General features: G+C 47.4%; 27 non-coding genes across 27 annotated transcripts; all 27 read left to right on the top strand.

Moving 5' to 3' along the window:
• The first annotated feature begins 256 nt into the window (after positions 1–256).
• On the top strand, positions 257–327 carry trnag-gcc (transfer RNA glycine (anticodon GCC)). Its single transcript has one exon. It is a non-coding gene; the product is annotated as a tRNA-Gly (tRNA).
• Positions 328–1,132: 805 nt separating this feature from the next.
• On the top strand, positions 1,133–1,203 carry trnag-gcc (transfer RNA glycine (anticodon GCC)). The gene has a single exon. It is a non-coding gene; the product is annotated as a tRNA-Gly (tRNA).
• An 805-nt stretch (positions 1,204–2,008) lies between these two features.
• trnag-gcc (transfer RNA glycine (anticodon GCC)) lies at positions 2,009–2,079 on the top strand. Its single transcript has one exon. It is a non-coding gene; the product is annotated as a tRNA-Gly (tRNA).
• An 805-nt stretch (positions 2,080–2,884) lies between these two features.
• On the top strand, positions 2,885–2,955 carry trnag-gcc (transfer RNA glycine (anticodon GCC)). Its single transcript has one exon. It is a non-coding gene; the product is annotated as a tRNA-Gly (tRNA).
• Positions 2,956–3,760: 805 nt separating this feature from the next.
• Positions 3,761–3,831, top strand: trnag-gcc (transfer RNA glycine (anticodon GCC)). Its single transcript has one exon. It is a non-coding gene; the product is annotated as a tRNA-Gly (tRNA).
• An 805-nt stretch (positions 3,832–4,636) lies between these two features.
• trnag-gcc (transfer RNA glycine (anticodon GCC)) lies at positions 4,637–4,707 on the top strand. Its single transcript has one exon. It is a non-coding gene; the product is annotated as a tRNA-Gly (tRNA).
• Positions 4,708–5,512: 805 nt separating this feature from the next.
• Positions 5,513–5,583, top strand: trnag-gcc (transfer RNA glycine (anticodon GCC)). The gene has a single exon. It is a non-coding gene; the product is annotated as a tRNA-Gly (tRNA).
• Positions 5,584–6,388: 805 nt separating this feature from the next.
• Positions 6,389–6,459, top strand: trnag-gcc (transfer RNA glycine (anticodon GCC)). Its single transcript has one exon. It is a non-coding gene; the product is annotated as a tRNA-Gly (tRNA).
• Positions 6,460–7,264: 805 nt separating this feature from the next.
• trnag-gcc (transfer RNA glycine (anticodon GCC)) lies at positions 7,265–7,335 on the top strand. Its single transcript has one exon. It is a non-coding gene; the product is annotated as a tRNA-Gly (tRNA).
• Positions 7,336–8,140: 805 nt separating this feature from the next.
• trnag-gcc (transfer RNA glycine (anticodon GCC)) lies at positions 8,141–8,211 on the top strand. Its single transcript has one exon. It is a non-coding gene; the product is annotated as a tRNA-Gly (tRNA).
• Positions 8,212–9,016: 805 nt separating this feature from the next.
• On the top strand, positions 9,017–9,087 carry trnag-gcc (transfer RNA glycine (anticodon GCC)). Its single transcript has one exon. It is a non-coding gene; the product is annotated as a tRNA-Gly (tRNA).
• An 804-nt stretch (positions 9,088–9,891) lies between these two features.
• trnag-gcc (transfer RNA glycine (anticodon GCC)) lies at positions 9,892–9,962 on the top strand. The gene has a single exon. It is a non-coding gene; the product is annotated as a tRNA-Gly (tRNA).
• Positions 9,963–10,767: 805 nt separating this feature from the next.
• trnag-gcc (transfer RNA glycine (anticodon GCC)) lies at positions 10,768–10,838 on the top strand. The gene has a single exon. It is a non-coding gene; the product is annotated as a tRNA-Gly (tRNA).
• An 805-nt stretch (positions 10,839–11,643) lies between these two features.
• trnag-gcc (transfer RNA glycine (anticodon GCC)) lies at positions 11,644–11,714 on the top strand. Its single transcript has one exon. It is a non-coding gene; the product is annotated as a tRNA-Gly (tRNA).
• An 805-nt stretch (positions 11,715–12,519) lies between these two features.
• On the top strand, positions 12,520–12,590 carry trnag-gcc (transfer RNA glycine (anticodon GCC)). The gene has a single exon. It is a non-coding gene; the product is annotated as a tRNA-Gly (tRNA).
• An 805-nt stretch (positions 12,591–13,395) lies between these two features.
• Positions 13,396–13,466, top strand: trnag-gcc (transfer RNA glycine (anticodon GCC)). The gene has a single exon. It is a non-coding gene; the product is annotated as a tRNA-Gly (tRNA).
• Positions 13,467–14,271: 805 nt separating this feature from the next.
• On the top strand, positions 14,272–14,342 carry trnag-gcc (transfer RNA glycine (anticodon GCC)). The gene has a single exon. It is a non-coding gene; the product is annotated as a tRNA-Gly (tRNA).
• An 805-nt stretch (positions 14,343–15,147) lies between these two features.
• On the top strand, positions 15,148–15,218 carry trnag-gcc (transfer RNA glycine (anticodon GCC)). The gene has a single exon. It is a non-coding gene; the product is annotated as a tRNA-Gly (tRNA).
• Positions 15,219–16,023: 805 nt separating this feature from the next.
• Positions 16,024–16,094, top strand: trnag-gcc (transfer RNA glycine (anticodon GCC)). Its single transcript has one exon. It is a non-coding gene; the product is annotated as a tRNA-Gly (tRNA).
• Positions 16,095–16,899: 805 nt separating this feature from the next.
• Positions 16,900–16,970, top strand: trnag-gcc (transfer RNA glycine (anticodon GCC)). Its single transcript has one exon. It is a non-coding gene; the product is annotated as a tRNA-Gly (tRNA).
• Positions 16,971–17,774: 804 nt separating this feature from the next.
• trnag-gcc (transfer RNA glycine (anticodon GCC)) lies at positions 17,775–17,845 on the top strand. The gene has a single exon. It is a non-coding gene; the product is annotated as a tRNA-Gly (tRNA).
• An 805-nt stretch (positions 17,846–18,650) lies between these two features.
• trnag-gcc (transfer RNA glycine (anticodon GCC)) lies at positions 18,651–18,721 on the top strand. Its single transcript has one exon. It is a non-coding gene; the product is annotated as a tRNA-Gly (tRNA).
• An 805-nt stretch (positions 18,722–19,526) lies between these two features.
• On the top strand, positions 19,527–19,597 carry trnag-gcc (transfer RNA glycine (anticodon GCC)). Its single transcript has one exon. It is a non-coding gene; the product is annotated as a tRNA-Gly (tRNA).
• An 806-nt stretch (positions 19,598–20,403) lies between these two features.
• On the top strand, positions 20,404–20,474 carry trnag-gcc (transfer RNA glycine (anticodon GCC)). Its single transcript has one exon. It is a non-coding gene; the product is annotated as a tRNA-Gly (tRNA).
• Positions 20,475–21,278: 804 nt separating this feature from the next.
• Positions 21,279–21,348, top strand: trnag-gcc (transfer RNA glycine (anticodon GCC)). The gene has a single exon. It is a non-coding gene; the product is annotated as a tRNA-Gly (tRNA).
• Positions 21,349–22,154: 806 nt separating this feature from the next.
• Positions 22,155–22,225, top strand: trnag-gcc (transfer RNA glycine (anticodon GCC)). Its single transcript has one exon. It is a non-coding gene; the product is annotated as a tRNA-Gly (tRNA).
• Positions 22,226–23,030: 805 nt separating this feature from the next.
• On the top strand, positions 23,031–23,101 carry trnag-gcc (transfer RNA glycine (anticodon GCC)). The gene has a single exon. It is a non-coding gene; the product is annotated as a tRNA-Gly (tRNA).
• Positions 23,102–23,700: the final 599 nt, after the last annotated feature.

Raw genomic sequence — 23,700 nt, 5'->3', positions numbered from 1 at the left:
GCAGTCCAGGAGGCTGAGGTGCCCTGTGGTTCTTAAGGGAGCTGGTGGCCACAGAAGTTAACGCCTCTCACTTTTGATATTGACCTCCCCCACTCCCCTTTGCTCAGAGACACTTTTGCTCATATCAGTTCATCAAATACCCATGGAACTTGATCAGTTTGTCTGTCAGTTGTTCAACTTTAGCATTGGTCGATATTACCCAGTTGAAAGAGATGTATATTCCACATAAATTCGTAGAATTCTTGCAGGAAAAAGAGCATTGGTGGTTCAGTGGTAGAATTCTCGCCTGCCACGCGGGAGACCCGGGTCCGATTCCCGGCCAATGCAGCAGAGGTCGTCCTTTAACGCCATGTTAGTCGTTCTTCATAAGCGGCAGCTGTCCCCAGAGCCATGAGCACAGCGCAGCTTCACTCACTGGTGGTTGAGTGGCAGAGTTGTTGTTTCCCGCGCAGGGGACCCAGGTTCCATTCCCAGCAGAAGCAAAGCAGTGTATCTTGCTACTTTAGAAGTGGGCAACTTATCAGTGTTTTACAGGGAACTAGTGGAAGCACTCTAGACAATGCTTTTCCATGCTTGTTCAACGAAGTACAAGCAATTATGGCTCATGCACCTGTGAAAAACTCCTGAAGGCAATAAAAAGGCTGCAGGCAAGAAAGGTCAGGCTTAAAGAAACCAATGAGAGTAAACTGACCTGTTTGTTGTCTCTAAAAAACACCAGAAGAAAAATGTCCAGGGTCAATGCTGACCTGCATGAAAGTGGAATAAACTGCAAGGTAAGTAATGTAAGATCCCCAAGACAGCGCCACAAGGTCACAGTTGGACAGTGGCTTGTTGGAAGAGCAGGGTAATGACTCCCAGCAAGAACTGACAAATCTGGTGCAGTCCAGGAGGCTGAGGTGCCCTGTGGTTCTTAAGGGAGCTGGTGGCCACAGAAGTTAACGCCTCTCACTTTTGATATTGACCTCCCCCACTCCCCTTTGCTCAGAGACACTTTTGCTCATATCAGTTCATCAAATACCCATGGAACTTGATCAGTTTGTCTGTCAGTTGTTCAACTTTAGCATTGGTCGATATTACCCAGTTGAAGAGATGTATATTCCACATAAATTCGTAGAATTCTTGCAGAAAAAGAGCATTGGTGGTTCAGTGGTAGAATTCTCGCCTGCCACGCGGGAGACCCGGGTCCGATTCCCGGCCAATGCAGCAGAGGTCGTCCTTTAACGCCATGTTAGTCGTTCTTCATAAGCGGCAGCTGTCCCCAGAGCCATGAGCACAGCGCAGCTTCACTCACTGGTGGTTGAGTGGCAGAGTTGTTGTTTCCCGCGCAGGGGACCCAGGTTCCATTCCCAGCAGAAGCAAAGCAGTGTATCTTGCTACTTTAGAAGTGGGCAACTTATCAGTGTTTTACAGGGAACTAGTGGAAGCACTCTAGACAATGCTTTTCCATGCTTGTTCAACGAAGTACAAGCAATTATGGCTCATGCACCTGTGAAAAACTCCTGAAGGCAATAAAAAGGCTGCAGGCAAGAAAGGTCAGGCTTAAAGAAACCAATGAGAGTAAACTGACCTGTTTGTTGTCTCTAAAAAACACCAGAAGAAAAATGTCCAGGGTCAATGCTGACCTGCATGAAAGTGGAATAAACTGCAAGGTAAGTAATGTAAGATCCCCAAGACAGCGCCACAAGGTCACAGTTGGACAGTGGCTTGTTGGAAGAGCAGGGTAATGACTCCCAGCAAGAACTGACAAATCTGGTGCAGTCCAGGAGGCTGAGGTGCCCTGTGGTTCTTAAGGGAGCTGGTGGCCACAGAAGTTAACGCCTCTCACTTTTGATATTGACCTCCCCCACTCCCCTTTGCTCAGAGACACTTTTGCTCATATCAGTTCATCAAATACCCATGGAACTTGATCAGTTTGTCTGTCAGTTGTTCAACTTTAGCATTGGTCGATATTACCCAGTTGAAGAGATGTATATTCCACATAAATTCGTAGAATTCTTGCAGAAAAAGAGCATTGGTGGTTCAGTGGTAGAATTCTCGCCTGCCACGCGGGAGACCCGGGTCCGATTCCCGGCCAATGCAGCAGAGGTCGTCCTTTAACGCCATGTTAGTCGTTCTTCATAAGCGGCAGCTGTCCCCAGAGCCATGAGCACAGCGCAGCTTCACTCACTGGTGGTTGAGTGGCAGAGTTGTTGTTTCCCGCGCAGGGGACCCAGGTTCCATTCCCAGCAGAAGCAAAGCAGTGTATCTTGCTACTTTAGAAGTGGGCAACTTATCAGTGTTTTACAGGGAACTAGTGGAAGCACTCTAGACAATGCTTTTCCATGCTTGTTCAACGAAGTACAAGCAATTATGGCTCATGCACCTGTGAAAAACTCCTGAAGGCAATAAAAAGGCTGCAGGCAAGAAAGGTCAGGCTTAAAGAAACCAATGAGAGTAAACTGACCTGTTTGTTGTCTCTAAAAAACACCAGAAGAAAAATGTCCAGGGTCAATGCTGACCTGCATGAAAGTGGAATAAACTGCAAGGTAAGTAATGTAAGATCCCCAAGACAGCGCCACAAGGTCACAGTTGGACAGTGGCTTGTTGGAAGAGCAGGGTAATGACTCCCAGCAAGAACTGACAAATCTGGTGCAGTCCAGGAGGCTGAGGTGCCCTGTGGTTCTTAAGGGAGCTGGTGGCCACAGAAGTTAACGCCTCTCACTTTTGATATTGACCTCCCCCACTCCCCTTTGCTCAGAGACACTTTTGCTCATATCAGTTCATCAAATACCCATGGAACTTGATCAGTTTGTCTGTCAGTTGTTCAACTTTAGCATTGGTCGATATTACCCAGTTGAAGAGATGTATATTCCACATAAATTCGTAGAATTCTTGCAGAAAAAGAGCATTGGTGGTTCAGTGGTAGAATTCTCGCCTGCCACGCGGGAGACCCGGGTCCGATTCCCGGCCAATGCAGCAGAGGTCGTCCTTTAACGCCATGTTAGTCGTTCTTCATAAGCGGCAGCTGTCCCCAGAGCCATGAGCACAGCGCAGCTTCACTCACTGGTGGTTGAGTGGCAGAGTTGTTGTTTCCCGCGCAGGGGACCCAGGTTCCATTCCCAGCAGAAGCAAAGCAGTGTATCTTGCTACTTTAGAAGTGGGCAACTTATCAGTGTTTTACAGGGAACTAGTGGAAGCACTCTAGACAATGCTTTTCCATGCTTGTTCAACGAAGTACAAGCAATTATGGCTCATGCACCTGTGAAAAACTCCTGAAGGCAATAAAAAGGCTGCAGGCAAGAAAGGTCAGGCTTAAAGAAACCAATGAGAGTAAACTGACCTGTTTGTTGTCTCTAAAAAACACCAGAAGAAAAATGTCCAGGGTCAATGCTGACCTGCATGAAAGTGGAATAAACTGCAAGGTAAGTAATGTAAGATCCCCAAGACAGCGCCACAAGGTCACAGTTGGACAGTGGCTTGTTGGAAGAGCAGGGTAATGACTCCCAGCAAGAACTGACAAATCTGGTGCAGTCCAGGAGGCTGAGGTGCCCTGTGGTTCTTAAGGGAGCTGGTGGCCACAGAAGTTAACGCCTCTCACTTTTGATATTGACCTCCCCCACTCCCCTTTGCTCAGAGACACTTTTGCTCATATCAGTTCATCAAATACCCATGGAACTTGATCAGTTTGTCTGTCAGTTGTTCAACTTTAGCATTGGTCGATATTACCCAGTTGAAGAGATGTATATTCCACATAAATTCGTAGAATTCTTGCAGAAAAAGAGCATTGGTGGTTCAGTGGTAGAATTCTCGCCTGCCACGCGGGAGACCCGGGTCCGATTCCCGGCCAATGCAGCAGAGGTCGTCCTTTAACGCCATGTTAGTCGTTCTTCATAAGCGGCAGCTGTCCCCAGAGCCATGAGCACAGCGCAGCTTCACTCACTGGTGGTTGAGTGGCAGAGTTGTTGTTTCCCGCGCAGGGGACCCAGGTTCCATTCCCAGCAGAAGCAAAGCAGTGTATCTTGCTACTTTAGAAGTGGGCAACTTATCAGTGTTTTACAGGGAACTAGTGGAAGCACTCTAGACAATGCTTTTCCATGCTTGTTCAACGAAGTACAAGCAATTATGGCTCATGCACCTGTGAAAAACTCCTGAAGGCAATAAAAAGGCTGCAGGCAAGAAAGGTCAGGCTTAAAGAAACCAATGAGAGTAAACTGACCTGTTTGTTGTCTCTAAAAAACACCAGAAGAAAAATGTCCAGGGTCAATGCTGACCTGCATGAAAGTGGAATAAACTGCAAGGTAAGTAATGTAAGATCCCCAAGACAGCGCCACAAGGTCACAGTTGGACAGTGGCTTGTTGGAAGAGCAGGGTAATGACTCCCAGCAAGAACTGACAAATCTGGTGCAGTCCAGGAGGCTGAGGTGCCCTGTGGTTCTTAAGGGAGCTGGTGGCCACAGAAGTTAACGCCTCTCACTTTTGATATTGACCTCCCCCACTCCCCTTTGCTCAGAGACACTTTTGCTCATATCAGTTCATCAAATACCCATGGAACTTGATCAGTTTGTCTGTCAGTTGTTCAACTTTAGCATTGGTCGATATTACCCAGTTGAAGAGATGTATATTCCACATAAATTCGTAGAATTCTTGCAGAAAAAGAGCATTGGTGGTTCAGTGGTAGAATTCTCGCCTGCCACGCGGGAGACCCGGGTCCGATTCCCGGCCAATGCAGCAGAGGTCGTCCTTTAACGCCATGTTAGTCGTTCTTCATAAGCGGCAGCTGTCCCCAGAGCCATGAGCACAGCGCAGCTTCACTCACTGGTGGTTGAGTGGCAGAGTTGTTGTTTCCCGCGCAGGGGACCCAGGTTCCATTCCCAGCAGAAGCAAAGCAGTGTATCTTGCTACTTTAGAAGTGGGCAACTTATCAGTGTTTTACAGGGAACTAGTGGAAGCACTCTAGACAATGCTTTTCCATGCTTGTTCAACGAAGTACAAGCAATTATGGCTCATGCACCTGTGAAAAACTCCTGAAGGCAATAAAAAGGCTGCAGGCAAGAAAGGTCAGGCTTAAAGAAACCAATGAGAGTAAACTGACCTGTTTGTTGTCTCTAAAAAACACCAGAAGAAAAATGTCCAGGGTCAATGCTGACCTGCATGAAAGTGGAATAAACTGCAAGGTAAGTAATGTAAGATCCCCAAGACAGCGCCACAAGGTCACAGTTGGACAGTGGCTTGTTGGAAGAGCAGGGTAATGACTCCCAGCAAGAACTGACAAATCTGGTGCAGTCCAGGAGGCTGAGGTGCCCTGTGGTTCTTAAGGGAGCTGGTGGCCACAGAAGTTAACGCCTCTCACTTTTGATATTGACCTCCCCCACTCCCCTTTGCTCAGAGACACTTTTGCTCATATCAGTTCATCAAATACCCATGGAACTTGATCAGTTTGTCTGTCAGTTGTTCAACTTTAGCATTGGTCGATATTACCCAGTTGAAGAGATGTATATTCCACATAAATTCGTAGAATTCTTGCAGAAAAAGAGCATTGGTGGTTCAGTGGTAGAATTCTCGCCTGCCACGCGGGAGACCCGGGTCCGATTCCCGGCCAATGCAGCAGAGGTCGTCCTTTAACGCCATGTTAGTCGTTCTTCATAAGCGGCAGCTGTCCCCAGAGCCATGAGCACAGCGCAGCTTCACTCACTGGTGGTTGAGTGGCAGAGTTGTTGTTTCCCGCGCAGGGGACCCAGGTTCCATTCCCAGCAGAAGCAAAGCAGTGTATCTTGCTACTTTAGAAGTGGGCAACTTATCAGTGTTTTACAGGGAACTAGTGGAAGCACTCTAGACAATGCTTTTCCATGCTTGTTCAACGAAGTACAAGCAATTATGGCTCATGCACCTGTGAAAAACTCCTGAAGGCAATAAAAAGGCTGCAGGCAAGAAAGGTCAGGCTTAAAGAAACCAATGAGAGTAAACTGACCTGTTTGTTGTCTCTAAAAAACACCAGAAGAAAAATGTCCAGGGTCAATGCTGACCTGCATGAAAGTGGAATAAACTGCAAGGTAAGTAATGTAAGATCCCCAAGACAGCGCCACAAGGTCACAGTTGGACAGTGGCTTGTTGGAAGAGCAGGGTAATGACTCCCAGCAAGAACTGACAAATCTGGTGCAGTCCAGGAGGCTGAGGTGCCCTGTGGTTCTTAAGGGAGCTGGTGGCCACAGAAGTTAACGCCTCTCACTTTTGATATTGACCTCCCCCACTCCCCTTTGCTCAGAGACACTTTTGCTCATATCAGTTCATCAAATACCCATGGAACTTGATCAGTTTGTCTGTCAGTTGTTCAACTTTAGCATTGGTCGATATTACCCAGTTGAAGAGATGTATATTCCACATAAATTCGTAGAATTCTTGCAGAAAAAGAGCATTGGTGGTTCAGTGGTAGAATTCTCGCCTGCCACGCGGGAGACCCGGGTCCGATTCCCGGCCAATGCAGCAGAGGTCGTCCTTTAACGCCATGTTAGTCGTTCTTCATAAGCGGCAGCTGTCCCCAGAGCCATGAGCACAGCGCAGCTTCACTCACTGGTGGTTGAGTGGCAGAGTTGTTGTTTCCCGCGCAGGGGACCCAGGTTCCATTCCCAGCAGAAGCAAAGCAGTGTATCTTGCTACTTTAGAAGTGGGCAACTTATCAGTGTTTTACAGGGAACTAGTGGAAGCACTCTAGACAATGCTTTTCCATGCTTGTTCAACGAAGTACAAGCAATTATGGCTCATGCACCTGTGAAAAACTCCTGAAGGCAATAAAAAGGCTGCAGGCAAGAAAGGTCAGGCTTAAAGAAACCAATGAGAGTAAACTGACCTGTTTGTTGTCTCTAAAAAACACCAGAAGAAAAATGTCCAGGGTCAATGCTGACCTGCATGAAAGTGGAATAAACTGCAAGGTAAGTAATGTAAGATCCCCAAGACAGCGCCACAAGGTCACAGTTGGACAGTGGCTTGTTGGAAGAGCAGGGTAATGACTCCCAGCAAGAACTGACAAATCTGGTGCAGTCCAGGAGGCTGAGGTGCCCTGTGGTTCTTAAGGGAGCTGGTGGCCACAGAAGTTAACGCCTCTCACTTTTGATATTGACCTCCCCCACTCCCCTTTGCTCAGAGACACTTTTGCTCATATCAGTTCATCAAATACCCATGGAACTTGATCAGTTTGTCTGTCAGTTGTTCAACTTTAGCATTGGTCGATATTACCCAGTTGAAGAGATGTATATTCCACATAAATTCGTAGAATTCTTGCAGAAAAAGAGCATTGGTGGTTCAGTGGTAGAATTCTCGCCTGCCACGCGGGAGACCCGGGTCCGATTCCCGGCCAATGCAGCAGAGGTCGTCCTTTAACGCCATGTTAGTCGTTCTTCATAAGCGGCAGCTGTCCCCAGAGCCATGAGCACAGCGCAGCTTCACTCACTGGTGGTTGAGTGGCAGAGTTGTTGTTTCCCGCGCAGGGGACCCAGGTTCCATTCCCAGCAGAAGCAAAGCAGTGTATCTTGCTACTTTAGAAGTGGGCAACTTATCAGTGTTTTACAGGGAACTAGTGGAAGCACTCTAGACAATGCTTTTCCATGCTTGTTCAACGAAGTACAAGCAATTATGGCTCATGCACCTGTGAAAAACTCCTGAAGGCAATAAAAAGGCTGCAGGCAAGAAAGGTCAGGCTTAAAGAAACCAATGAGAGTAAACTGACCTGTTTGTTGTCTCTAAAAAACACCAGAAGAAAAATGTCCAGGGTCAATGCTGACCTGCATGAAAGTGGAATAAACTGCAAGGTAAGTAATGTAAGATCCCCAAGACAGCGCCACAAGGTCACAGTTGGACAGTGGCTTGTTGGAAGAGCAGGGTAATGACTCCCAGCAAGAACTGACAAATCTGGTGCAGTCCAGGAGGCTGAGGTGCCCTGTGGTTCTTAAGGGAGCTGGTGGCCACAGAAGTTAACGCCTCTCACTTTTGATATTGACCTCCCCCACTCCCCTTTGCTCAGAGACACTTTTGCTCATATCAGTTCATCAAATACCCATGGAACTTGATCAGTTTGTCTGTCAGTTGTTCAACTTTAGCATTGGTCGATATTACCCAGTTGAAGAGATGTATATTCCACATAAATTCGTAGAATTCTTGCAGAAAAAGAGCATTGGTGGTTCAGTGGTAGAATTCTCGCCTGCCACGCGGGAGACCCGGGTCCGATTCCCGGCCAATGCAGCAGAGGTCGTCCTTTAACGCCATGTTAGTCGTTCTTCATAAGCGGCAGCTGTCCCCAGAGCCATGAGCACAGCGCAGCTTCACTCACTGGTGGTTGAGTGGCAGAGTTGTTGTTTCCCGCGCAGGGGACCCAGGTTCCATTCCCAGCAGAAGCAAAGCAGTGTATCTTGCTACTTTAGAAGTGGGCAACTTATCAGTGTTTTACAGGGAACTAGTGGAAGCACTCTAGACAATGCTTTTCCATGCTTGTTCAACGAAGTACAAGCAATTATGGCTCATGCACCTGTGAAAAACTCCTGAAGGCAATAAAAAGGCTGCAGGCAAGAAAGGTCAGGCTTAAAGAAACCAATGAGAGTAAACTGACCTGTTTGTTGTCTCTAAAAAACACCAGAAGAAAAATGTCCAGGGTCAATGCTGACCTGCATGAAAGTGGAATAAACTGCAAGGTAAGTAATGTAAGATCCCCAAGACAGCGCCACAAGGTCACAGTTGGACAGTGGCTTGTTGGAAGAGCAGGGTAATGACTCCCAGCAAGAACTGACAAATCTGGTGCAGTCCAGGAGGCTGAGGTGCCCTGTGGTTCTTAAGGGAGCTGGTGGCCACAGAAGTTAACGCCTCTCACTTTTGATATTGACCTCCCCCACTCCCCTTTGCTCAGAGACACTTTTGCTCATATCAGTTCATCAAATACCCATGGAACTTGATCAGTTTGTCTGTCAGTTGTTCAACTTTAGCATTGGTCGATATTACCCAGTTGAAGAGATGTATATTCCACATAAATTCGTAGAATTCTTGCAGAAAAAGAGCATTGGTGGTTCAGTGGTAGAATTCTCGCCTGCCACGCGGGAGACCCGGGTCCGATTCCCGGCCAATGCAGCAGAGGTCGTCCTTTAACGCCATGTTAGTCGTTCTTCATAAGCGGCAGCTGTCCCCAGAGCCATGAGCACAGCGCAGCTTCACTCACTGGTGGTTGAGTGGCAGAGTTGTTGTTTCCCGCGCAGGGGACCCAGGTTCCATTCCCAGCAGAAGCAAAGCAGTGTATCTTGCTACTTTAGAAGTGGGCAACTTATCAGTGTTTTACAGGGAACTAGTGGAAGCACTCTAGACAATGCTTTTCCATGCTTGTTCAACGAAGTACAAGCAATTATGGCTCATGCACCTGTGAAAAACTCCTGAAGGCAATAAAAAGGCTGCAGGCAAGAAAGGTCAGGCTTAAAGAAACCAATGAGAGTAAACTGACCTGTTTGTTGTCTCTAAAAAACACCAGAAGAAAAATGTCCAGGGTCAATGCTGACCTGCATGAAAGTGGAATAAACTGCAAGGTAAGTAATGTAAGATCCCCAAGACAGCGCCACAAGGTCACAGTTGGACAGTGGCTTGTTGGAAGAGCAGGGTAATGACTCCCAGCAAGAACTGACAAATCTGGTGCAGTCCAGGAGGCTGAGGTGCCCTGTGGTTCTTAAGGGAGCTGGTGGCCACAGAAGTTAACGCCTCTCACTTTTGATATTGACCTCCCCCACTCCCCTTTGCTCAGAGACACTTTTGCTCATATCAGTTCATCAAATACCCATGGAACTTGATCAGTTTGTCTGTCAGTTGTTCAACTTTAGCATTGGTCGATATTACCCAGTTGAAGAGATGTATATTCCACATAAATTCGTAGAATTCTTGCAGAAAAGAGCATTGGTGGTTCAGTGGTAGAATTCTCGCCTGCCACGCGGGAGACCCGGGTCCGATTCCCGGCCAATGCAGCAGAGGTCGTCCTTTAACGCCATGTTAGTCGTTCTTCATAAGCGGCAGCTGTCCCCAGAGCCATGAGCACAGCGCAGCTTCACTCACTGGTGGTTGAGTGGCAGAGTTGTTGTTTCCCGCGCAGGGGACCCAGGTTCCATTCCCAGCAGAAGCAAAGCAGTGTATCTTGCTACTTTAGAAGTGGGCAACTTATCAGTGTTTTACAGGGAACTAGTGGAAGCACTCTAGACAATGCTTTTCCATGCTTGTTCAACGAAGTACAAGCAATTATGGCTCATGCACCTGTGAAAAACTCCTGAAGGCAATAAAAAGGCTGCAGGCAAGAAAGGTCAGGCTTAAAGAAACCAATGAGAGTAAACTGACCTGTTTGTTGTCTCTAAAAAACACCAGAAGAAAAATGTCCAGGGTCAATGCTGACCTGCATGAAAGTGGAATAAACTGCAAGGTAAGTAATGTAAGATCCCCAAGACAGCGCCACAAGGTCACAGTTGGACAGTGGCTTGTTGGAAGAGCAGGGTAATGACTCCCAGCAAGAACTGACAAATCTGGTGCAGTCCAGGAGGCTGAGGTGCCCTGTGGTTCTTAAGGGAGCTGGTGGCCACAGAAGTTAACGCCTCTCACTTTTGATATTGACCTCCCCCACTCCCCTTTGCTCAGAGACACTTTTGCTCATATCAGTTCATCAAATACCCATGGAACTTGATCAGTTTGTCTGTCAGTTGTTCAACTTTAGCATTGGTCGATATTACCCAGTTGAAGAGATGTATATTCCACATAAATTCGTAGAATTCTTGCAGAAAAAGAGCATTGGTGGTTCAGTGGTAGAATTCTCGCCTGCCACGCGGGAGACCCGGGTCCGATTCCCGGCCAATGCAGCAGAGGTCGTCCTTTAACGCCATGTTAGTCGTTCTTCATAAGCGGCAGCTGTCCCCAGAGCCATGAGCACAGCGCAGCTTCACTCACTGGTGGTTGAGTGGCAGAGTTGTTGTTTCCCGCGCAGGGGACCCAGGTTCCATTCCCAGCAGAAGCAAAGCAGTGTATCTTGCTACTTTAGAAGTGGGCAACTTATCAGTGTTTTACAGGGAACTAGTGGAAGCACTCTAGACAATGCTTTTCCATGCTTGTTCAACGAAGTACAAGCAATTATGGCTCATGCACCTGTGAAAAACTCCTGAAGGCAATAAAAAGGCTGCAGGCAAGAAAGGTCAGGCTTAAAGAAACCAATGAGAGTAAACTGACCTGTTTGTTGTCTCTAAAAAACACCAGAAGAAAAATGTCCAGGGTCAATGCTGACCTGCATGAAAGTGGAATAAACTGCAAGGTAAGTAATGTAAGATCCCCAAGACAGCGCCACAAGGTCACAGTTGGACAGTGGCTTGTTGGAAGAGCAGGGTAATGACTCCCAGCAAGAACTGACAAATCTGGTGCAGTCCAGGAGGCTGAGGTGCCCTGTGGTTCTTAAGGGAGCTGGTGGCCACAGAAGTTAACGCCTCTCACTTTTGATATTGACCTCCCCCACTCCCCTTTGCTCAGAGACACTTTTGCTCATATCAGTTCATCAAATACCCATGGAACTTGATCAGTTTGTCTGTCAGTTGTTCAACTTTAGCATTGGTCGATATTACCCAGTTGAAGAGATGTATATTCCACATAAATTCGTAGAATTCTTGCAGAAAAAGAGCATTGGTGGTTCAGTGGTAGAATTCTCGCCTGCCACGCGGGAGACCCGGGTCCGATTCCCGGCCAATGCAGCAGAGGTCGTCCTTTAACGCCATGTTAGTCGTTCTTCATAAGCGGCAGCTGTCCCCAGAGCCATGAGCACAGCGCAGCTTCACTCACTGGTGGTTGAGTGGCAGAGTTGTTGTTTCCCGCGCAGGGGACCCAGGTTCCATTCCCAGCAGAAGCAAAGCAGTGTATCTTGCTACTTTAGAAGTGGGCAACTTATCAGTGTTTTACAGGGAACTAGTGGAAGCACTCTAGACAATGCTTTTCCATGCTTGTTCAACGAAGTACAAGCAATTATGGCTCATGCACCTGTGAAAAACTCCTGAAGGCAATAAAAAGGCTGCAGGCAAGAAAGGTCAGGCTTAAAGAAACCAATGAGAGTAAACTGACCTGTTTGTTGTCTCTAAAAAACACCAGAAGAAAAATGTCCAGGGTCAATGCTGACCTGCATGAAAGTGGAATAAACTGCAAGGTAAGTAATGTAAGATCCCCAAGACAGCGCCACAAGGTCACAGTTGGACAGTGGCTTGTTGGAAGAGCAGGGTAATGACTCCCAGCAAGAACTGACAAATCTGGTGCAGTCCAGGAGGCTGAGGTGCCCTGTGGTTCTTAAGGGAGCTGGTGGCCACAGAAGTTAACGCCTCTCACTTTTGATATTGACCTCCCCCACTCCCCTTTGCTCAGAGACACTTTTGCTCATATCAGTTCATCAAATACCCATGGAACTTGATCAGTTTGTCTGTCAGTTGTTCAACTTTAGCATTGGTCGATATTACCCAGTTGAAGAGATGTATATTCCACATAAATTCGTAGAATTCTTGCAGAAAAAGAGCATTGGTGGTTCAGTGGTAGAATTCTCGCCTGCCACGCGGGAGACCCGGGTCCGATTCCCGGCCAATGCAGCAGAGGTCGTCCTTTAACGCCATGTTAGTCGTTCTTCATAAGCGGCAGCTGTCCCCAGAGCCATGAGCACAGCGCAGCTTCACTCACTGGTGGTTGAGTGGCAGAGTTGTTGTTTCCCGCGCAGGGGACCCAGGTTCCATTCCCAGCAGAAGCAAAGCAGTGTATCTTGCTACTTTAGAAGTGGGCAACTTATCAGTGTTTTACAGGGAACTAGTGGAAGCACTCTAGACAATGCTTTTCCATGCTTGTTCAACGAAGTACAAGCAATTATGGCTCATGCACCTGTGAAAAACTCCTGAAGGCAATAAAAAGGCTGCAGGCAAGAAAGGTCAGGCTTAAAGAAACCAATGAGAGTAAACTGACCTGTTTGTTGTCTCTAAAAAACACCAGAAGAAAAATGTCCAGGGTCAATGCTGACCTGCATGAAAGTGGAATAAACTGCAAGGTAAGTAATGTAAGATCCCCAAGACAGCGCCACAAGGTCACAGTTGGACAGTGGCTTGTTGGAAGAGCAGGGTAATGACTCCCAGCAAGAACTGACAAATCTGGTGCAGTCCAGGAGGCTGAGGTGCCCTGTGGTTCTTAAGGGAGCTGGTGGCCACAGAAGTTAACGCCTCTCACTTTTGATATTGACCTCCCCCACTCCCCTTTGCTCAGAGACACTTTTGCTCATATCAGTTCATCAAATACCCATGGAACTTGATCAGTTTGTCTGTCAGTTGTTCAACTTTAGCATTGGTCGATATTACCCAGTTGAAGAGATGTATATTCCACATAAATTCGTAGAATTCTTGCAGAAAAAGAGCATTGGTGGTTCAGTGGTAGAATTCTCGCCTGCCACGCGGGAGACCCGGGTCCGATTCCCGGCCAATGCAGCAGAGGTCGTCCTTTAACGCCATGTTAGTCGTTCTTCATAAGCGGCAGCTGTCCCCAGAGCCATGAGCACAGCGCAGCTTCACTCACTGGTGGTTGAGTGGCAGAGTTGTTGTTTCCCGCGCAGGGGACCCAGGTTCCATTCCCAGCAGAAGCAAAGCAGTGTATCTTGCTACTTTAGAAGTGGGCAACTTATCAGTGTTTTACAGGGAACTAGTGGAAGCACTCTAGACAATGCTTTTCCATGCTTGTTCAACGAAGTACAAGCAATTATGGCTCATGCACCTGTGAAAAACTCCTGAAGGCAATAAAAAGGCTGCAGGCAAGAAAGGTCAGGCTTAAAGAAACCAATGAGAGTAAACTGACCTGTTTGTTGTCTCTAAAAAACACCAGAAGAAAAATGTCCAGGGTCAATGCTGACCTGCATGAAAGTGGAATAAACTGCAAGGTAAGTAATGTAAGATCCCCAAGACAGCGCCACAAGGTCACAGTTGGACAGTGGCTTGTTGGAAGAGCAGGGTAATGACTCCCAGCAAGAACTGACAAATCTGGTGCAGTCCAGGAGGCTGAGGTGCCCTGTGGTTCTTAAGGGAGCTGGTGGCCACAGAAGTTAACGCCTCTCACTTTTGATATTGACCTCCCCCACTCCCCTTTGCTCAGAGACACTTTTGCTCATATCAGTTCATCAAATACCCATGGAACTTGATCAGTTTGTCTGTCAGTTGTTCAACTTTAGCATTGGTCGATATTACCCAGTTGAAGAGATGTATATTCCACATAAATTCGTAGAATTCTTGCAGAAAAAGAGCATTGGTGGTTCAGTGGTAGAATTCTCGCCTGCCACGCGGGAGACCCGGGTCCGATTCCCGGCCAATGCAGCAGAGGTCGTCCTTTAACGCCATGTTAGTCGTTCTTCATAAGCGGCAGCTGTCCCCAGAGCCATGAGCACAGCGCAGCTTCACTCACTGGTGGTTGAGTGGCAGAGTTGTTGTTTCCCGCGCAGGGGACCCAGGTTCCATTCCCAGCAGAAGCAAAGCAGTGTATCTTGCTACTTTAGAAGTGGGCAACTTATCAGTGTTTTACAGGGAACTAGTGGAAGCACTCTAGACAATGCTTTTCCATGCTTGTTCAACGAAGTACAAGCAATTATGGCTCATGCACCTGTGAAAAACTCCTGAAGGCAATAAAAAGGCTGCAGGCAAGAAAGGTCAGGCTTAAAGAAACCAATGAGAGTAAACTGACCTGTTTGTTGTCTCTAAAAAACACCAGAAGAAAAATGTCCAGGGTCAATGCTGACCTGCATGAAAGTGGAATAAACTGCAAGGTAAGTAATGTAAGATCCCCAAGACAGCGCCACAAGGTCACAGTTGGACAGTGGCTTGTTGGAAGAGCAGGGTAATGACTCCCAGCAAGAACTGACAAATCTGGTGCAGTCCAGGAGGCTGAGGTGCCCTGTGGTTCTTAAGGGAGCTGGTGGCCACAGAAGTTAACGCCTCTCACTTTTGATATTGACCTCCCCCACTCCCCTTTGCTCAGAGACACTTTTGCTCATATCAGTTCATCAAATACCCATGGAACTTGATCAGTTTGTCTGTCAGTTGTTCAACTTTAGCATTGGTCGATATTACCCAGTTGAAGAGATGTATATTCCACATAAATTCGTAGAATTCTTGCAGAAAAAGAGCATTGGTGGTTCAGTGGTAGAATTCTCGCCTGCCACGCGGGAGACCCGGGTCCGATTCCCGGCCAATGCAGCAGAGGTCGTCCTTTAACGCCATGTTAGTCGTTCTTCATAAGCGGCAGCTGTCCCCAGAGCCATGAGCACAGCGCAGCTTCACTCACTGGTGGTTGAGTGGCAGAGTTGTTGTTTCCCGCGCAGGGGACCCAGGTTCCATTCCCAGCAGAAGCAAAGCAGTGTATCTTGCTACTTTAGAAGTGGGCAACTTATCAGTGTTTTACAGGGAACTAGTGGAAGCACTCTAGACAATGCTTTTCCATGCTTGTTCAACGAAGTACAAGCAATTATGGCTCATGCACCTGTGAAAAACTCCTGAAGGCAATAAAAAGGCTGCAGGCAAGAAAGGTCAGGCTTAAAGAAACCAATGAGAGTAAACTGACCTGTTTGTTGTCTCTAAAAAACACCAGAAGAAAAATGTCCAGGGTCAATGCTGACCTGCATGAAAGTGGAATAAACTGCAAGGTAAGTAATGTAAGATCCCCAAGACAGCGCCACAAGGTCACAGTTGGACAGTGGCTTGTTGGAAGAGCAGGGTAATGACTCCCAGCAAGAACTGACAAATCTGGTGCAGTCCAGGAGGCTGAGGTGCCCTGTGGTTCTTAAGGGAGCTGGTGGCCACAGAAGTTAACGCCTCTCACTTTTGATATTGACCTCCCCCACTCCCCTTTGCTCAGAGACACTTTTGCTCATATCAGTTCATCAAATACCCATGGAACTTGATCAGTTTGTCTGTCAGTTGTTCAACTTTAGCATTGGTCGATATTACCCAGTTGAAGAGATGTATATTCCACATAAATTCGTAGAATTCTTGCAGAAAAAGAGCATTGGTGGTTCAGTGGTAGAATTCTCGCCTGCCACGCGGGAGACCCGGGTCCGATTCCCGGCCAATGCAGCAGAGGTCGTCCTTTAACGCCATGTTAGTCGTTCTTCATAAGCGGCAGCTGTCCCCAGAGCCATGAGCACAGCGCAGCTTCACTCACTGGTGGTTGAGTGGCAGAGTTGTTGTTTCCCGCGCAGGGGACCCAGGTTCCATTCCCAGCAGAAGCAAAGCAGTGTATCTTGCTACTTTAGAAGTGGGCAACTTATCAGTGTTTTACAGGGAACTAGTGGAAGCACTCTAGACAATGCTTTTCCATGCTTGTTCAACGAAGTACAAGCAATTATGGCTCATGCACCTGTGAAAAACTCCTGAAGGCAATAAAAAGGCTGCAGGCAAGAAAGGTCAGGCTTAAAGAAACCAATGAGAGTAAACTGACCTGTTTGTTGTCTCTAAAAAACACCAGAAGAAAAATGTCCAGGGTCAATGCTGACCTGCATGAAAGTGGAATAAACTGCAAGGTAAGTAATGTAAGATCCCCAAGACAGCGCCACAAGGTCACAGTTGGACAGTGGCTTGTTGGAAGAGCAGGGTAATGACTCCCAGCAAGAACTGACAAATCTGGTGCAGTCCAGGAGGCTGAGGTGCCCTGTGGTTCTTAAGGGAGCTGGTGGCCACAGAAGTTAACGCCTCTCACTTTTGATATTGACCTCCCCCACTCCCCTTTGCTCAGAGACACTTTTGCTCATATCAGTTCATCAAATACCCATGGAACTTGATCAGTTTGTCTGTCAGTTGTTCAACTTTAGCATTGGTCGATATTACCCAGTTGAAGAGATGTATATTCCACATAAATTCGTAGAATTCTTGCAGAAAAAGAGCATTGGTGGTTCAGTGGTAGAATTCTCGCCTGCCACGCGGGAGACCCGGGTCCGATTCCCGGCCAATGCAGCAGAGGTCGTCCTTTAACGCCATGTTAGTCGTTCTTCATAAGCGGCAGCTGTCCCCAGAGCCATGAGCACAGCGCAGCTTCACTCACTGGTGGTTGAGTGGCAGAGTTGTTGTTTCCCGCGCAGGGGACCCAGGTTCCATTCCCAGCAGAAGCAAAGCAGTGTATCTTGCTACTTTAGAAGTGGGCAACTTATCAGTGTTTTACAGGGAACTAGTGGAAGCACTCTAGACAATGCTTTTCCATGCTTGTTCAACGAAGTACAAGCAATTATGGCTCATGCACCTGTGAAAAACTCCTGAAGGCAATAAAAAGGCTGCAGGCAAGAAAGGTCAGGCTTAAAGAAACCAATGAGAGTAAACTGACCTGTTTGTTGTCTCTAAAAAACACCAGAAGAAAAATGTCCAGGGTCAATGCTGACCTGCATGAAAGTGGAATAAACTGCAAGGTAAGTAATGTAAGATCCCCAAGACAGCGCCACAAGGTCACAGTTGGACAGTGGCTTGTTGGAAGAGCAGGGTAATGACTCCCAGCAAGAACTGACAAATCTGGTGCAGTCCAGGAGGCTGAGGTGCCCTGTGGTTCTTAAGGGAGCTGGTGGCCACAGAAGTTAACGCCTCTCACTTTTGATATTGACCTCCCCCACTCCCCTTTGCTCAGAGACACTTTTGCTCATATCAGTTCATCAAATACCCATGGAACTTGATCAGTTTGTCTGTCAGTTGTTCAACTTTAGCATTGGTCGATATTACCCAGTTGAAGAGATGTATATTCCACATAAATTCGTAGAATTCTTGCAGAAAAGAGCATTGGTGGTTCAGTGGTAGAATTCTCGCCTGCCACGCGGGAGACCCGGGTCCGATTCCCGGCCAATGCAGCAGAGGTCGTCCTTTAACGCCATGTTAGTCGTTCTTCATAAGCGGCAGCTGTCCCCAGAGCCATGAGCACAGCGCAGCTTCACTCACTGGTGGTTGAGTGGCAGAGTTGTTGTTTCCCGCGCAGGGGACCCAGGTTCCATTCCCAGCAGAAGCAAAGCAGTGTATCTTGCTACTTTAGAAGTGGGCAACTTATCAGTGTTTTACAGGGAACTAGTGGAAGCACTCTAGACAATGCTTTTCCATGCTTGTTCAACGAAGTACAAGCAATTATGGCTCATGCACCTGTGAAAAACTCCTGAAGGCAATAAAAAGGCTGCAGGCAAGAAAGGTCAGGCTTAAAGAAACCAATGAGAGTAAACTGACCTGTTTGTTGTCTCTAAAAAACACCAGAAGAAAAATGTCCAGGGTCAATGCTGACCTGCATGAAAGTGGAATAAACTGCAAGGTAAGTAATGTAAGATCCCCAAGACAGCGCCACAAGGTCACAGTTGGACAGTGGCTTGTTGGAAGAGCAGGGTAATGACTCCCAGCAAGAACTGACAAATCTGGTGCAGTCCAGGAGGCTGAGGTGCCCTGTGGTTCTTAAGGGAGCTGGTGGCCACAGAAGTTAACGCCTCTCACTTTTGATATTGACCTCCCCCACTCCCCTTTGCTCAGAGACACTTTTGCTCATATCAGTTCATCAAATACCCATGGAACTTGATCAGTTTGTCTGTCAGTTGTTCAACTTTAGCATTGGTCGATATTACCCAGTTGAAGAGATGTATTTTCCACATAAATTCGTAGAATTCTTGCAGAAAAAGAGCATTGGTGGTTCAGTGGTAGAATTCTCGCCTGCCACGCGGGAGACCCGGGTCCGATTCCCGGCCAATGCAGCAGAGGTCGTCCTTTAACGCCATGTTAGTCGTTCTTCATAAGCGGCAGCTGTCCCCAGAGCCATGAGCACAGCGCAGCTTCACTCACTGGTGGTTGAGTGGCAGAGTTGTTGTTTCCCGCGCAGGGGACCCAGGTTCCATTCCCAGCAGAAGCAAAGCAGTGTATCTTGCTACTTTAGAAGTGGGCAACTTATCAGTGTTTTACAGGGAACTAGTGGAAGCACTCTAGACAATGCTTTTCCATGCTTGTTCAACGAAGTACAAGCAATTATGGCTCATGCACCTGTGAAAAACTCCTGAAGGCAATAAAAAGGCTGCAGGCAAGAAAGGTCAGGCTTAAAGAAACCAATGAGAGTAAACTGACCTGTTTGTTGTCTCTAAAAAACACCAGAAGAAAAATGTCCAGGGTCAATGCTGACCTGCATGAAAGTGGAATAAACTGCAAGGTAAGTAATGTAAGATCCCCAAGACAGCGCCACAAGGTCACAGTTGGACAGTGGCTTGTTGGAAGAGCAGGGTAATGACTCCCAGCAAGAACTGACAAATCTGGTGCAGTCCAGGAGGCTGAGGTGCCCTGTGGTTCTTAAGGGAGCTGGTGGCCACAGAAGTTAACGCCTCTCACTTTTGATATTGACCTCCCCCACTCCCCTTTGCTCAGAGACACTTTTGCTCATATCAGTTCATCAAATACCCATGGAACTTGATCAGTTTGTCTGTCAGTTGTTCAACTTTAGCATTGGTCGATATTACCCAGTTGAAGAGATGTATATTCCACATAAATTCGTAGAATTCTTGCAGAAAAAGAGCATTGGTGGTTCAGTGGTAGAATTCTCGCCTGCCACGCGGGAGACCCGGGTCCGATTCCCGGCCAATGCAGCAGAGGTCGTCCTTTAACGCCATGTTAGTCGTTCTTCATAAGCGGCAGCTGTCCCCAGAGCCATGAGCACAGCGCAGCTTCACTCACTGGTGGTTGAGTGGCAGAGTTGTTGTTTCCCGCGCAGGGGACCCAGGTTCCATTCCCAGCAGAAGCAAAGCAGTGTATCTTGCTACTTTAGAAGTGGGCAACTTATCAGTGTTTTACAGGGAACTAGTGGAAGCACTCTAGACAATGCTTTTCCCATGCTTGTTCAACGAAGTACAAGCAATTATGGCTCATGCACCTGTGAAAAACTCCTGAAGGCAATAAAAAGGCTGCAGGCAAGAAAGGTCAGGCTTAAAGAAACCAATGAGAGTAAACTGACCTGTTTGTTGTCTCTAAAAAACACCAGAAGAAAAATGTCCAGGGTCAATGCTGACCTGCATGAAAGTGGAATAAACTGCAAGGTAAGTAATGTAAGATCCCCAAGACAGCGCCACAAGGTCACAGTTGGACAGTGGCTTGTTGGAAGAGCAGGGTAATGACTCCCAGCAAGAACTGACAAATCTGGTGCAGTCCAGGAGGCTGAGGTGCCCTGTGGTTCTTAAGGGAGCTGGTGGCCACAGAAGTTAACGCCTCTCACTTTTGATATTGACCTCCCCCACTCCCCTTTGCTCAGAGACACTTTTGCTCATATCAGTTCATCAAATACCCATGGAACTTGATCAGTTTGTCTGTCAGTTGTTCAACTTTAGCATTGGTCGATATTACCCAGTTGAAGAGATGTATATTCCACATAAATTCGTAGAATTCTTGCAGGAAAAGAGCATTGGTGGTTCAGTGGTAGAATTCTCGCCTGCCACGCGGGAGACCCGGGTCCGATTCCCGGCCAATGCAGCAGAGGTCGTCCTTTAACGCCATGTTAGTCGTTCTTCATAAGCGGCAGCTGTCCCCAGAGCCATGAGCACAGCGCAGCTTCACTCACTGGTGGTTGAGTGGCAGAGTTGTTGTTTCCCGCGCAGGGGACCCAGGTTCGATTCCCAGCAGAAGCAAAGCAGTGTATCTTGCTACTTTAGAAGTGGGCAACTTATCAGTGTTTTACAGGGAACTAGTGGAAGCACTCTAGACAATGCTTTTCCATGCTTGTTCAACGAAGTACAAGCAATTATGGCTCATGCACCTGTGAAAAACTCCTGAAGGCAATAAAAAGGCTGCAGGCAAGAAAGGTCAGGCTTAAAGAAACCAATGAGAGTAAACTGACCTGTTTGTTGTCTCTAAAAAACACCAGAAGAAAAATGTCCAGGGTCAATGCTGACCTGCATGAAAGTGGAATAAACTGCAAGGTAAGTAATGTAAGATCCCAAGACAGCGCCACAAGGTCACAGTTGGACAGTGGCTTGTTGGAAGAGCAGGGTAATGACTCCCAGCAAGAACTGACAAATCTGGTGCAGTCCAGGAGGCTGAGGTGCCCTGTGGTTCTTAAGGGAGCTGGTGGCCACAGAAGTTAACGCCTCTCACTTTTGATATTGACCTCCCCCACTCCCCTTTGCTCAGAGACACTTTTGCTCATATCAGTTCATCAAATACCCATGGAACTTGATCAGTTTGTCTGTCAGTTGTTCAACTTTAGCATTGGTCGATATTACCCAGTTGAAGAGATGTATATTCCACATAAATTCGTAGAATTCTTGCAGAAAAAGAGCATTGGTGGTTCAGTGGTAGAATTCTCGCCTGCCACGCGGGAGACCGGGTCCGATTCCCGGCCAATGCAGCAGAGGTCGTCCTTTAACGCCATGTTAGTCGTTCTTCATAAGCGGCAGCTGTCCCCAGAGCCATGAGCACAGCGCAGCTTCACTCACTGGTGGTTGAGTGGCAGAGTTGTTGTTTCCCGCGCAGGGGACCCAGGTTCCATTCCCAGCAGAAGCAAAGCAGTGTATCTTGCTACTTTAGAAGTGGGCAACTTATCAGTGTTTTACAGGGAACTAGTGGAAAGCACTCTAGACAATGCTTTTCCATGCTTGTTCAACGAAGTACAAGCAATTATGGCTCATGCACCTGTGAAAAACTCCTGAAGGCAATAAAAAGGCTGCAGGCAAGAAAGGTCAGGCTTAAAGAAACCAATGAGAGTAAACTGACCTGTTTGTTGTCTCTAAAAAACACCAGAAGAAAAATGTCCAGGGTCAATGCTGACCTGCATGAAAGTGGAATAAACTGCAAGGTAAGTAATGTAAGATCCCCAAGACAGCGCCACAAGGTCACAGTTGGACAGTGGCTTGTTGGAAGAGCAGGGTAATGACTCCCAGCAAGAACTGACAAATCTGGTGCAGTCCAGGAGGCTGAGGTGCCCTGTGGTTCTTAAGGGAGCTGGTGGCCACAGAAGTTAACGCCTCTCACTTTTGATATTGACCTCCCCCCACTCCCCTTTGCTCAGAGACACTTTTGCTCATATCAGTTCATCAAATACCCATGGAACTTGATCAGTTTGTCTGTCAGTTGTTCAACTTTAGCATTGGTCGATATTACCCAGTTGAAGAGATGTATTTCCACATAAATTCGTAGAATTCTTGCAGAAAAAGAGCATTGGTGGTTCAGTGGTAGAATTCTCGCCTGCCACGCGGGAGACCCGGGTCCGATTCCCGGCCAATGCAGCAGAGGTCGTCCTTTAACGCCATGTTAGTCGTTCTTCATAAGCGGCAGCTGTCCCCAGAGCCATGAGCACAGCGCAGCTTCACTCACTGGTGGTTGAGTGGCAGAGTTGTTGTTTCCCGCGCAGGGGACCCAGGTTCCATTCCCAGCAGAAGCAAAGCAGTGTATCTTGCTACTTTAGAAGTGGGCAACTTATCAGTGTTTTACAGGGAACTAGTGGAAGCACTCTAGACAATGCTTTTCCATGCTTGTTCAACGAAGTACAAGCAATTATGCTCATGCACCTGTGAAAAAACTCCTGAAGGCAATAAAAAGGCTGCAGGCAAGAAAGGTCAGGCTTAAAGAAACCAATGAGAGTAAACTGACCTGTTTGTTGTCTCTAAAAACACCAGAAGAAAAATGTCCAGGGTCAATGCTGACATGCATGAAAGTGGAATAAAACTGCAAGGTAAGTAATGTAAGATCCCCAAGACAGCGCCACAAGGTCACAGTTGGACAGTGGCTTGTTGGAAGAGCAGGGTAATGACTCCCAGCAAGAACTGACAAATCTGGTGCAGTCCAGGAGGCTGAGGTGCCCTGTGGTTCTTAAGGGAGCTGGTGGCCACAGAAGTTAACGCCTCTCACTTTTGATATTGACCTCCCCCACTCCCCTTTGCTCAGAGACACTTTTGCTCATATCAGTTCATCAAATACCCATGGAACTTGATCAGTTTGTCTGTCAGTTGTTCAACTTTAGCATTGGTCGGATATTACCCAGTTGAAGAGATGTATATTCCACATAAATTCGTAGAATTCTTGCAGAAAAGAGCATTGGTGGTTCAGTGGTAGAATTCTCGCCTGCCACGCGGGAGACCCGGGTCCGATTCCCGGCCAATGCAGCAGAGGTCGTCCTTTAACGCCATGTTAGTCGTTCTTCATAAGCGGCAGCTGTCCCCAGAGCCATGAGCACAGCGCAGCTTCACTCACTGGTGGTTGAGTGGCAGAGTTGTTGTTTCCCGCGCCAGGGGACCCAGGTTCCATTCCCAGCAGAAGCAAAGCAGTGTATCTTGCTACTTTAGAAGTGGGCAACTTATCAGTGTTTTACAGGGAACTAGTGGAAGCACTCTAGACAATGCTTTTCCATGCTTGTTCAACGAAGTACAAGCAATTATGGCTCATGCACCTGTGAAAAACTCCTGAAGGCAATAAAAAGGCTGCAGGCAAGAAAGGTCAGGCTTAAAGAAACCAATGAGAGTAAACTGACCTGTTTGTTGTCTCTAAAAACACCAGAAGAAAAATGTCCAGGGTCAATGCTGACCTGCATGAAAGTGGAATAAACTGCAAGGTAAGTAATGTAAGATCCCCAAGACAGCGCCACAAGGTCACAGTTGGACAGTGGCTTGTTGGAAGAGCAGGGTAATGACTCCCAGCAAGAACTGACAAATCTGGTGCAGTCCAGGAGGCTGAGGTGCCCTGTGGTTCTTAAGGGAGCTGGTGG

The sequence above is a fragment of the Carassius auratus genome, unplaced genomic scaffold (genome assembly GCF_003368295.1).
Source record: "Carassius auratus strain Wakin unplaced genomic scaffold, ASM336829v1 scaf_tig00218217, whole genome shotgun sequence".
In the NCBI taxonomy this organism is placed as follows: Eukaryota; Metazoa; Chordata; class Actinopteri; order Cypriniformes; family Cyprinidae; genus Carassius; species Carassius auratus.
This window is presented reverse-complemented; position numbering and strand designations above follow the sequence as displayed.